This window comes from Lycorma delicatula, chromosome 3 (assembly GCF_047948215.1).
Source record: "Lycorma delicatula isolate Av1 chromosome 3, ASM4794821v1, whole genome shotgun sequence".
Taxonomy (NCBI): Eukaryota; Metazoa; Arthropoda; class Insecta; order Hemiptera; family Fulgoridae; genus Lycorma; species Lycorma delicatula.
In genome coordinates this window covers 128,964,401-128,978,356 of record NC_134457.1, presented here as the reverse complement: position 1 = coordinate 128,978,356, position 13,956 = coordinate 128,964,401, and the positions used below count along the sequence as shown (strand labels likewise).

At 31.1% G+C, this 13,956-nt stretch overlaps 1 protein-coding gene across 1 annotated transcript in view; it reads right to left on the bottom strand.

Annotated features, from left to right (window-relative positions):
* The window catches only part of LOC142321208 (rhodopsin, GQ-coupled-like), a 302,038-nt gene that overhangs the window by 240,998 nt on the left and 47,084 nt on the right, over positions 1 to 13,956 (bottom strand). The gene's annotated exons all lie outside the window — the stretch shown is intronic.

The window sequence follows — 13,956 nt, the reverse complement described above, 5'->3', positions numbered from 1 at the left end:
AGACATACGTTAAATGATAAATAAACAAACATTATAATTGTCTGACATGTAACCACAGTTGAAAATCTAACGTGAATTTATTTATCGGAAAATTTAACTCGGACAAGCTAAGTATTATAATTCAGGAAATTAGTCACCTTTCTTAGAATCATATCAAGAAACAAAATTGATATGTTGTTTGCTGTATGCTCATAGTTTTCAAACAGTCAGGCTGTGTAAAACATATAATTACCCATAAGCCTTATTGAATGTTTGAATATAATTAATTAGTTGTCCAGTACTTATCGTACTAATATGAGAATTTGTGTAAATTGTAATCATGTTTTATAATCGGTTTTTGTATTTTTGACGTTTTATAATTATGAATAAACTTAAGTCTATTGTAAAAAACAAAAAACTAAAATGGCAAGATTTTGAATATCGATCACCTTCTTACCTATAAACAAGAAGGTGATCGATATTCAAAATCCAAAAAGGAAGATAAACACCTCATTCACATTAAAAATTGTAAAGAAAACAGCAGTTGCGTTTGAGGTGTAGCGATTCCAGGTCCAAAGTTTGAGAAAAGAGAAAAAGCGTTTGTTAGAAAAATTAGCCAAAAATCCGGCGAAGACTTATTTCTCTACTCCAATAAAATACAAACCCGTGAAATTCCTACAGCGGGACTAGATGACTTTGACAAGTGTCTGGTGAGATGGGCTATAAACGAATTTCACGGAATTCATAAACAATTTCCGACGATGAAAGATGTCATAATGGTGCTTAAGAATGCTACTGGTTATTCAGGAAAAGAGACGAGTTTGAGAAAAATAATAAAAGTACTTTAGCTGGAGAAAAACCGAAAGTAACAGGAAGGTTATTACTATGCTACATGATAACCTTATGCTACATGATAACCCTATGCTACATGATAATTTTATTCGAGCCTGATGTTCAGGAAATAATTTATTTCTTATTTTGTTACTTTCATTACCTGTTTTGAAAATTCTTTTTTAATGGTTTATTAATAATTAATATTAATTTTAACAATAAAATTCCGAGCGGGAAATTAATATTATTATTTTTAAAATGTCATAATCCTCTTTTACTTTAAAATGACTCAATGGTAAACATTAAGATGGCAATAAAAGTTTCATTTACAACAAAAAATAATTATAATAATTTATATTTAAAGTTTTACAGTATTGAAATTGCAAACATGTTTTTTATAATAATACAAAAATAAACAAAATTGTATAAAATATGAGTATAATTCTTAAATTTATTAGTTTCCTCATCTTAATTTAGTTCTGTAAATTAATTAATTACCAATACTAAACATTATTAGAAATTAATCAATTATTTGATATTTAATTAATATATAAGTAAATAGTAACTGCAGTTTGTAATTTGAATTAATAAATAATACGTAAAATTATTCTTACAAAAAACTTTCATGTACAATTTAATAATTGTACGTAAAATATATTAATTTTTACATCTATATGTTAAATAAAGAGTGAAAAAATTATTTTATAAATAATCTGAAGGATTATTTATAATTCTATTTATTGCTAGCATCATCTCTTATGCTTGATATAACCTTAGCAGAATAACATGATTGATCTTTTTTCCAAGCTAGGATGTATTAAATTTAAAATGTTCTCTTTTCTATACAAATAAAACTTTATTACACTACTGTTGCCTTCCAATCACAAACATATTGTACATTCGTATGACCATTCATTTTATAGTTGGCTAAAATATGAAAAGATTTATTAAAAAAGAACTTTTGCCAATAAATTATTTAGTATTTTATTAATCTTTGTTTAGTATTTTGTTAATATAAGGACTGATCTTTTCAAACCTTTACAAATTATGTAATTAATAAAAACATGAGAAAACATTAATGAAAAAAACTTTACTTCAAGGTAGTTACTCTGAGAGTACCTGTATTTAGAATTTAACATTTTTCTTCTATTTAAATAAAATAAAATATTTTGATAAATATTTTATTGGACAAATAACTTTCAAAAAGTTCCTAATATCTTTAACTTTAATTTCTTTTAACTAACAGAATATAGTAAAAAAATTGTATAATTAAATCTTGAATGTCCAAGGAGAAATATTATAGAGAAAAATTATATTAATATTATAGCCAAGAGTATGTGAAAAATAACAATGTCAAAAAATTACAGCATTCTTTTCTTTCAGATATTCGGGAAGGTTTCATTTGTCAATAAAATTATCACCAAAATATTTATCTAATTTAGTGCCAGTATAAATTATACTATTATCTTTTTAATCGTAGAAAATATAGTTAAACTTTTTCATAAGTATTGATTTGATTTAAGACTAAATTAATAAAGCTATAAAAACTTTAATCTCATCTGTAGGATGGCCTTTAAGGTCTTAAAGACCAGATATTTATATCATTATAATTAAAAAGTATATACAATGATTTATCGGTTAAATATGATATATAAGAATTATTTTTAATTCCATAACTGACAATATTAAAAAATTTGATTTGTACACAACATGACTTCCTTATACGCCAGTTAAATTACGCATACACATATTTTTTTTTTTAAATTAAAAGTACATAACATTTTATTTCATTAATAACTTCTGATGTTTTTTCATACCTTTTTTTACTTCTTTGTAGGAAGTAAAGGAAGTATTGTGATAGCGAAAAATTTCGTTATTCAGATTTCAAAGGAAATATTCATTTTGACCACCCCTGAATCCATTTTGAGTAGTTTCGGCGTGACGTCTTTACGATAAATGCATAAATCAGTAATAAAAAAATAAAAAAATTATGAAAAAATATCAAGTTATTAATGAAATAAAATTTTATGTACTTTTCATTTAAAAAAAAAACGAGTTTAATGTGTTTATGTAGTTTAATAGGCGTACAAGGAAGTCATGTGGTGTCCACATCAAATTTTTTTTTTATTGTTATTATTGAATTATTATAAATCGTAAAAATATTTTTACTATCAGAGTTTCATAATTATTAATAAATCAAAATATTTAAATTTAAAAAAAAAGTTAAAAATAGTCTGATTCGAACCGATGTGGCTTCCTTTTGTAAGATCCAAATATTTTATTAGTTAAAATTTTATTTGACTATAACTATGGAACCATTGAAAATAAGTGTCACTTATAATAAATCGTTGAAAATCTCTCAATGAGGGCTTATTACTGCAGTTAAGAAAAAGCCCAAAATCCAATTTTTTGGGGATTTTGGGCTTTTCTGGACTTTTGGTTCAGTCGATTGCAATCAAAAAGGGAGGTGCACAACTAGATGTTACAGCAGTCCTAAATCCAAAATTTCAACATCGTACGCCAAATCGTTTTTCAGTTATGCGAGATACATTCGTACGCACATACGTTTGTACGTACAGACGTCACACTGATACTAGACAAAATAAATTCATGGATGGTCAAAATGGATATTTCCGTTGAAATCTGACAACCAAAATTTTTCGAGATTACAATAAGTGTTTTTGAACATTCCTTTGCAGTGTCATCTATTTTATTTATGAGTTTTTTCTGCGAAAATCTCTATAACAAAAAAGTTACCTTTTAGAAATTACCAAATATTTTTATAATGTCATCATATATTTTCTTAATGTCTATCATACTTCTCGTTAAGAATATTATTTAATTCGTATTATTTATTTTTTAGAATTATTTAAGTTATTTTTTATACAAGGATTTTTTATCGATGCTAAATTGTAATTTAACCTAACCAATTTTCTTTTAATTTATCTAATATCGCGTCAATCTTAATGGTCATTAGCGACATCTCGGGAGTCACATGTATATAATTTTAAATTACAAAATTATGGTTGTAGAGTAACTACAATTCAGGGGTTTACCAGAGATTTAAAAGACACATGTCTAATTAGAATTTGTTACTGATTGTTTTGTTACTGAATTGAAATGCTGAAAATTCAAATTCTTTGGCTAGTTAATAGTTTTCTCACAATTTTTCACATTATTATTTAAGTACTTTTCTAGATCCTGAGGTGTTTCATTCATTCCGTTTGGAGGTATGGACAGTTGGTAATAATGTGTTTTACGTATAGATGATAACCCTGGCAATATTCACATTGATTTTGCTCCTTTCTTAATATAAGATGTACGTGGTTGACGTTAGTAATTTAGTATTTAAGTTTACGGCAAAAATTATTTATACGATGATCCCATCATAAGTGTGACCCAGTTCTAACACCTAGGTATTTTACACGGGCGACTTTCTCCAATTTCTGTCACTGATCCGATGGAGTTGTTAGCGAATCACAATTTGATAACTGCGTAGTTACATTATCAAGGTTAGCTGATTGATCACGGAATTTATTATTACTCCATTTTCATTGCAAGTAATCTATCTCTTTTGTCTTAAAAAATGTTGTGCTTCCAAAAAGTAATTTCTCTGTTTAATGAAATAGCCTTCATCCATGTTCTACCAAAGAAAATACGCATTATTTTTTTAAAGAAGATCAATGTTTGATTTTTTTAAATATTATCTGTTGTATTTACGACGTTGAGAATTTTAGTAGGTCTGGTGAAACATTTTGAAATCTTCAGAATTGAAGCAAATTTAACGTCGTACTGACTTCTTTTACGAGAACCATCGAAATAGGTCACAGTAATCTTCTCACATTCCCTCTTCATTCACTTTTACAATACCATAAAAAAATAACACACATACACACACACTCATACACAAACAAATATGTTTCACAGGTAATATATATATAGTGGAAATCTTGTTTTTATCAAATATTCCTTTCAAAAGATAAACTTTCTTTAGCAACCAAATAGCAGCGAAATGAATTTTTAATTTAAACGTTTCATACTGTTCAAAAATATCCCTGCCCTTTTGTTTCCTTAATACTAGTACAAGATCTGTTTTTTGTTTACATATATCCTACTGCTTCCTGATGAAGTGGTATATTTCAATCTTCATTCGAAAGGTTCCAGGTTTGAATCCCGGTAGTGTACATTGTACATACTCTAAAAACTTTCCGTCGCTTTTTCCCAAGCAAATGGTTTAAGCTTATGACTATGTAGTAAATTAATCTACAATAATAAATAAGTAACATAAATATATGCATAAAAACTGAATACTTTTTTGTTTTATTTACAATTTCAGATAAATAAAAGTATTATATTAAAAAATATATATTATATATCTACATTTATATTTTTTTAATAATTTTATATATACATGTATATATATAAATGTTAAGTTTGTGTACGGCTTCAAAAACTCAAAATGTTCTGCACCGATTGGGCTCAAACTTTAGCACGATATATAACCCGCATCAAAGATTGTTTTCATCTATTTTTAATAAATCTATCTATCTATTTTTAATTTGTACAGTTATTTAATAAATAAGAGGCTAATAAATCAGATGGAAATGTAAACAAAGAAAACCAATCAGATCAATGCAAGATGGCCGCTGTCAAACACAACGACCAATCACAAAGAGCCCGTATGGCCGTTGCCAATGTAAACAAAATCACAACTGATTAAGTAACAGATTTCTTTGAATTATATTTAACAGCTAAAATATCTGTATTTTATTAAAAAAAAAAAAAAAACAAAAAAAACACCAAAACAAAAAGTAAAGTCACCAAGAAGGATGACTTACAGTAAATAAATTAAAACACACAACTTTCTTATAGCCCAGATAAACTTGACTATGTAAACAAAAAAAGTCGAAATAACCAAATACACGGAAAATAATATCCCTACATAATGACCAAACAATCGTTTTTTGGTCTTTTAGCGTTCTTTGCTATGTAAAAGCAAAGAACAAAATTCACAAATAGTAACACTGAAACCACACAACTAAGTTTTTTTGTTTTTTTGTTTTTCTAATCTCCGAAACCACCGTTATGCATTGCTTCAGAAGATGATATGAATGATTTATAGCGTATGAAAATGCCATGCCTGACCGGGATTCCAACTCGGAACCGCCGGATTAAAGTCCGAGACGTTACCACTCGCGCCACGGAGGCCGGCAAACATATTCGTTAGGAGCCGAATAAAAACACGACTTACCAATATGGCGTTGTGTGTCAAACCAATTTTATACGGACTATAATTACTTTTAATACGCGAAACCCTATGGAATGATTGAATATTAACTTAAACCTCTCCAAAAATGATTCCTTTTGAACTAAGCCACATTTTGATAACATTGTTTTTCTATAACACGGCTGGAATTCTTTTCGTTTAATGACAAGAAGCGTTGTCGAAGACAATAACAGAATTCTCTTCCAAAGGACATAACACACCGCTAAACTATTTCTAAATAATTCAAATTCGTGTAATTGTTTTACGAATCGTGTTTTTATCAAAATCTCACCTTTTTCTCAATTGACCTGCGGGGTTTTGTTTTATTTGGAGACCGTAATTCATTAGTAGATTCATACTCGAGAATCACGTTCTAAACTGAAGGAGCACAACTTCTACTTACGTTAACAGTTTATCAACATCTAAAATCAACGCCGTTTGATTATTCTGTAATTTGTAAGCATTACTCTGCTTTTGTAAGCATTTAAAATGATGTGTTTTTTCGCACGACTTAAGGGCTTTTTTCGCAGCCCACAAATCTTTATATATAAAAATGTTAAGTTCGTTTGTGTACGCTTCAAAAACTCAAAATTTTCTGCACCGATTGAGCTCAAATTTTAGCACGATATGTAACCCGCATCAAAGATTGTTTTTATCTATTTTTCGCATCGGTCACATACCCGCGACAGCGAGAAAACAGTTTTTAACGGTCAGCTGTGTACCAGTAACCGCGCCATCTGCTGGAAGCGAGGGAAACACTCGCCATACTAGCTAACGACAACCGCAGTCACATGTGAAACAATACATGTTCCGAATTACATTGTTTATTAACAAAAAAAAAAAAACAAAACGTATCCACTTGCATCTGATTCAGATTATTATACAATCTGAATTAAATATTCACTTTAATCGAGGTAATTTTGTGTGATCGTGTCGTGATTGAGCTGCGCCTTTCACCAAGCTCTGAATTTATTAGAAAACGACCAACAGTGGGATATATGTATTAATGACGCGTGCAACACTGCACATCCAAAACAAATTCGCGCATTATTCGCAATTATATTGACCCCTTGCTTCCCTTCATCTCTCACAGAGTTATGGGAAAGATATCGATCGCATATGGCTGAGGATATTTTGCATAGAGTACGCCTAGAAAATACCAATATGACCATGGAATTTACAGAAGGCATTTACAACTAAGCATTGATTAATATTGAAGATATTTATCAAGTGCTTAGCTATTGCAAATAAAGTTCTTATTCGATTGGGAATGCGAGCACCCACCCGAGCTGCGATTGCTTCATTTGATGTGGATTTACGCCGTGAACAGAGTTACAACATTGGTGATCTTCAGTCATATGTCCAATCAAACATTCCCAAATTAACGCGTGAACAGAAAGGCATTTATGATCGCATAATGCAAATGATAAATGACGGAATTGGGGGGACCTTCTTCTTGGTTGCGCCAGGAGGAACTGGGAAAGTATTCCACATTAGATTGATTCTAGTAACGGTTCGATCAAAAAATGACAATTATCCTGTTGCGGAATATTAATCAGTCAAAACTCTGCAACGGCACGAGACTTGCAGTTAAGTTGTTGATGAATAACGTAGTGGAAGCAACGATTTTAACGGGGCCTTTCAAAGGTGAAGATGTCCTCATTCCTCGAATACCCATAATCCCGACCGATACACCATTTAATATAAAAGATTGCAATTCCCAATTCGATTGGCATTTGCAATCACAATCAATAAAGGTCAAGGTCAATCTTTAGAATTGTGTGGTTTAGTTTTAGATGCGGATTGCTTCTCACATGGGCAACTGTATGTTGCTTATTCCCGAGTCGGCAAACCAGATAGCCTTTATATCTACGCAGACAGTGGAAAAACAAAAAATATTGTATATCCGCAATTATTGCAAAATTAAACTTCTATGAAACGTATGTTTTTTTGTTTCTCATTTCTCATCCATGCAACCATAATGTGCCACAGCGAAGCGTGGCGGGTAGAGCTAGTATATATATATTTATATAAAACAATCGTAATGAGTAAAATTAAAAATAAATCTTCTTCTTAGAATTTTTTTCATTCTTTAGTTCATGGAAGGGTTCTCGTGCTGTATTGGAAGGGGATAAAGATATAGGATTCACAATGTAGTCATAAAGATGAGTGGAACAGATGAATCATTGTTTTAAGTGACTAAAGTATATTATAGTTGGAACTGAATAAACCATAGAATACAATTGCAATTTAGTTTCTTAGTTAATTTTCAATATACCTGCTGTATAAAATATTAAATGTTTGTTAATAGCTGTACAATTGCTCAGATATTAAGTAACTTTGCATAAAATATTATGTACATTCAATAAATATTTATAAACATCACCTACACCGTGTAATATTCTTCAATCAGCCAAGTACATTCTATTTGGGGTATAAAATAGTAGAGTTTTACTAAAAATTTTAATTTTACATTGTAATTTTTTTTAATATTGAAATATGTGTTTTTATTCTTTATATTTATTTTTTATTATTTATTAGATTTTGTATACATTCTAATGTAACGAAAACTAACCACTTTATTTCAATACTTGCAACGTATATTTATCACTTACTATTATTCTAAGATGTATGTATATCTAATAAACCAATCGAGCCAACCGAAATGTAGATAAAAGGACAAATATGCAGTAATATATTATACAAAATTCATATTCGTAGTTCTACAAACAAAATGTTTTGATATAAATATGTAAACAAAATACACAAATAAAAATAACGAAAATGTTGGCAAAAGGAAATATTGAAAGGTTTAAAATATTGCACCGACAGTCGGCAATAATTACCTTTGTGTAAAATTAAATTATTACCCTTTCACTATCACATTTAAAAAATAAAATATTTTTCTTGTATTTAAGATTTTATGTATGCTAAATTTTTAACTAAGTAATAATAAATGTATTTAGTTACCGTATTTTGTATGTATATTACATTTTTATCAGTACTATCAAATATATATTATTTGTTTAATTTTAAACAAGATGAATAATATTTTATAAAAGTATGCTATAATATTTATATAAACGAGCACGTTTAGGCTTGCATATCTTATTAGTTTAATTTGTTAGCTACAATATAAAGATTTATTTTTAATGTTAGAAACGTACCGATTATGAACATGCTGCCTATTTTTGCTTATTTCTAGTTTTAATATGACGAAATCTTTATACTCACAAAATAATACATTTGTAAAAATACTTACAAAATATTTATACCCACATACGCTCGGGCATAATGATGCTAGAATATTTAATCTACAATGGTTGAATATTTATTGGTATTTCTGGAATATCAGTCTAAATGTAAAAAGTGATAGAGTTCAATAAATGCTGAAGAATTATAATTGGTTGGTAATGCTGATAACAAATTTTATTTCTTACACAAATTCATTCATTTAGATTATTTGATTTATTTTTAGGTAAAAAAGGGTTGAGTTTGCAGAATGAGTTGTAATGTACGAGTTTTGAAATTTGATCAGAGGTACAAAATGAGAAGTGGAAAATTATACTCGTTAGGCTTTATATTTGAACATACTTGAATTATAGATATTCCACTTCATTTCGCTCTATTACTGATACGTACTTTTTGAATTTATATTGCTCCAATTTAAAAAATACAAAAAATAATATTACTCATTTTCAGAATTTTTATTAAGTGAATTCCACCAGAAATTTTCATTTCAGTCTGGAAAAAACATTTTCATTTTATTTATACTAAATTTTTATTTTAAATAAAAGACTGAATAATAGATCATTAGCTGTAATAAACACTAATGCACGCTATAATTTCCGTTTAGTAAAGAAAAAAATGTTCCTCCTTTTTTTGTTGTTTTATCTGACAGTTTGTTTAAATTTGTTTGATAATGAAAGTATGTAATTAAAAAATAAATTTTAAAAATAAAGACCTGCTGCTAAACATGTCTTAAGTAGTAGAGAATAATATTTTTCTTCATTGCTATACTTTAAACTTATTTTTTTGTATAATTTATAATTCAGGCAAAAACGGGGAAGAAATCTTTGAATTATTTATTAAATAGATTTTTTATTTACTTATTTCAATTATTTATTATATATATATTAAGTAAGTTAACTGACTACATATTACCGTTTATCAGAAAGGGATTACATTGAAAAACGTAATTTTTCCTTTCAATATAAACATAAATAATTTGCCTGAAAACAATTTTTCTTTTTATTATAAAAACTGAACTATTATTAGTATCTCAGTAATATCTCTGATCCATATAACCACCTGTTAAATTTAGTTAAGGATTTATGTAGGATTCTCTCTACCTTGGTAAATAAAAACCTTATGTTTCATTTAATATTTAAAAGATTACTTATCATATCGCGGAAAGGAAAAGGTTCTCAATACGACTGGCATTTATTTTTTTACATGTGCAAATCTTACTCTTCATCATACACTCGATTTCAACAATTACAATTTTGGGTTTCCCGTAGTAAGTTTTCTTAATTTATTAAACAAAAACTCATGATATGCCTAATTATTTGTACATATTTCTGGGTATTTGTGGATGTCATTGGTTAATGTTAGATTGTTAAAGTATCACGATATGTAGCCTGATACCATTTTGATATTGAAAGTTTTTTATGAAAAATCTTATGATTGCTTAAAAATTTTCCATTGACTCGTTAAACTTAGATGTAAATTATGTTTTGTGTTTTCTATTTTATTAAAAATAGTGAATAAATTAAAAGAAAAAGTACACAAAATATTTAAGTATTTTACATAATCTTATCACACAGTCAGCAGTAGCATCATTAAATTGTTTTTATAAATTACTTCTGTATTTTTCTCGGCTTTTGAGTTTGATAAACACTCTTTTTTTTATTTAACCTCCGGGACCACAGTTAGGTATTGCTTCAGAGGATTAGATGAATGACAAGTAGCGTGTGAAAATGCCATTCCTGACCAGGATTCGAACCGTGGCCTCCAGATGAAAGGCCGAGACGCTAACACTCGCATCATGGAGGCCGGCGATAAACACTCGTTTAGAAAATTTTATTCATACGGGCAGCGTTTTTCAAAGGCCTACCTAAATTTTTAATATAAATAAATAAATTTTAAATAATACATATTTTCAAAAGGTATAACCTACTTAAAAATACAGTTTTTTTTATTATAACAACAAAGCAACTTTACAAACCGTTCAACAAGATAATTGAACAATAAGTAAATAAGATTTATTTGAACTAACATTAAGTAGCCACAGACCCAGCGGCTTGTACCTTGATAATGAAATAGAAGAGTACTCCGTTCGGCCAGAGCATAGTCACCTAATTGAAACGATAAGGCAAATCAAGAATGTTTTTCTTCAGGAATCTTGAAAAATCACTGATCGTGTTATCTAATAAATTGACAGCCAAATAATTCGGGTGCCGATCGAAACTTAGGCTGACCAGAGAGATTTCATGCCGAACGGTTCGCAACTTCAGATCATTACACATGAGGTTTCTCAAATTGCACTGAGAAAGGCACCGGGGATTGACCAACTTGACCCGGATATTTTCTATCATCTGCTGCCTGTCATTAGAGAGCCGCTTGGCAGGCTGTTCTTAGAGTGTCTAAGCTGGGGTTGTTTTCCAACTGATTGGAAGGTGGCTTTGGTGAGCGTGCTCATAAAATCAGGAAAGGATCCGAGTGAGATCAGCAGTTATCGACCCATCAGCCTCTTGCCGGTAATCGGCAAGTTGCTTGAAAGGCTGGTCGTGGAACGGCTCTGGTAATACATCGATATGAACTCACTTCTAAATCGAGGCCAGTATGGATTCACGAAAGAGGTTGGCACCGAGGATTGCATCTTAAATTCTCTTGCCGAGGTGGAAGGCGCCGACTGTATATATGGTTTGGCAATTTTTATTGACATAGAAGCAGCATTTCCTTCCTTGTATTGGAGTTCTGTCCTCTATGAGTTGGAACGTCTTCGGGGCTCTCCCAATCGATTTAGTGGTGAAAATTCGGGCGACCATGTAGAAATTGCGAAGAGGCAGGGAGGCCGAGGTATTTGGGATGCGGTTTCGAGCTGGTCCTGTACCGGAGTGGAACACTGATCTCAAGACACCGTTTCTAAATTTAGAACAGTTGCTAACAGTTTCCCACCTGCGGAGGGGAGCCTCGCGACGGAAGCATAATAGCAAGAATGGCACATTACGACTAAGGGAACGTCCTTGTATATATTTATATAGGATCTGGGGGGATGGTATGCCTCTCCTTCATTTTTAAGGGCAACGGGACCCCGACTGCTCTTCAACCAACCAATGTAAATTTAAACCAATATTTGTTTCGGTTCCACCTGGCAGCTGAGGAGCTGTGCGTCTGCAGGGAGGTCCAGTCGTACGAACACACGATGTTCGACTGCCCAGCTCTTGGAGAGGGGGGGCAAAACTCCGGCCACACTAGAACTAAGAGGTCAAGGGGAAAATTGGCCAGTCACAAGCGGCGGGTCAGTGTGGCGAGAGCCGCACTGTCGGAACGTGTGGGAGTTTCTTGATGCGGTTGTTTTGTTCAACCGATATTAGTGGTTTGCCTAAGGGAAAAGACTCCTACCGCGCTGCTATAGGAAGTTAACCGAGAGATATGGCTGGTTACCAGCCAGATTAAGGCTCCAAGCGCTTTAATGGTGGACAGGTATTTGCTAGCATTCAGCGGCCTAGGCGTGGCAGCGAATGGCTGTCTTTGACAAGATAAATTTAATTATTGGTAGTCATATATATTTTATTAGTTGACGGGGTTCGCCTACCCATTTGTGATATATGACAAGTGGTCGGTGGATCACGCAAGCGAGTGGTGTATGGCATCACGCTTATTCCGCTCACACTTTTAGGTTAGCTCTAGGAGCTAGTTAGGACACTGGTCGCTATATTATTTCGAGACTCAGTAGCCGTTTGTGGCAAGAAATTCGGTCTTATGCTTTAGGGCGACCGAATGGGGTGGTGGCGGTAGAAATGCCAAGTAAACCAAATACATGAGGCTATTACTTACGTACCAGAGTATGTTGAGCATTTTCCGCAGTGTTTTTTGTCGTAGAGTTCAAGTACGTCAATAGTGAAATTGCACGCCGTAATTCCAAACAGGCTTCAGAACGGATTTATAAATCAATAATTTATTTCCTGTTGAAAGCCGAGATCTATGTCCTGTCAGCCAGTACATGTGTTTAAATTTGAGGCCCAAGTGTTTCCGCTTAGAAGTGATATGTTTCGCCCAAGTAAGTCGTAGAAAAAATGAATTAAAAGTAAATTTAACTCATACTTTTTAAAGAGAAGGATATCTGAAGAAAGATAACAAAATAAGTTTGTTTACAAAAATGTCTTGTCGCGAAAATTTTGTGACAAGATAAGGAAGGCTGTACAATGATTGAACTTTACATGTGTAAATTAAAATGTACATATGACTTGTGATGATGTCAAGTCGGTGGCGATTGATCGAAACAATGAGCCGGTGAAACAAATCTGAAGTTTAACTAATTTTTTGCAATTTCAACACTTTTTCACTTTTTTTTAGTCTTAAATCTGTTTGAAGCGCACCCGGGGGATAATTCCCTAACCAGCATTACCACATTCATGGAGATTTTCGTTGGTGGCTTCTTAAAAGTTGTGTACAATTTCGTCTCTCCATAGCACATTATATACAGAGAGGAAGAAGTAAAGTAAATTTTGCAGACTGTATTCATTTAGGCGAGTTATTACCAAGTTCATGATCACAAATATTTAAATATCTTTAAAAATAGGAAATGAATTAAACAAATTTTGAAAGAGAAGTCCCTAAAAAACCGTGAAGTATGAAAATAAAAAACTCATCAT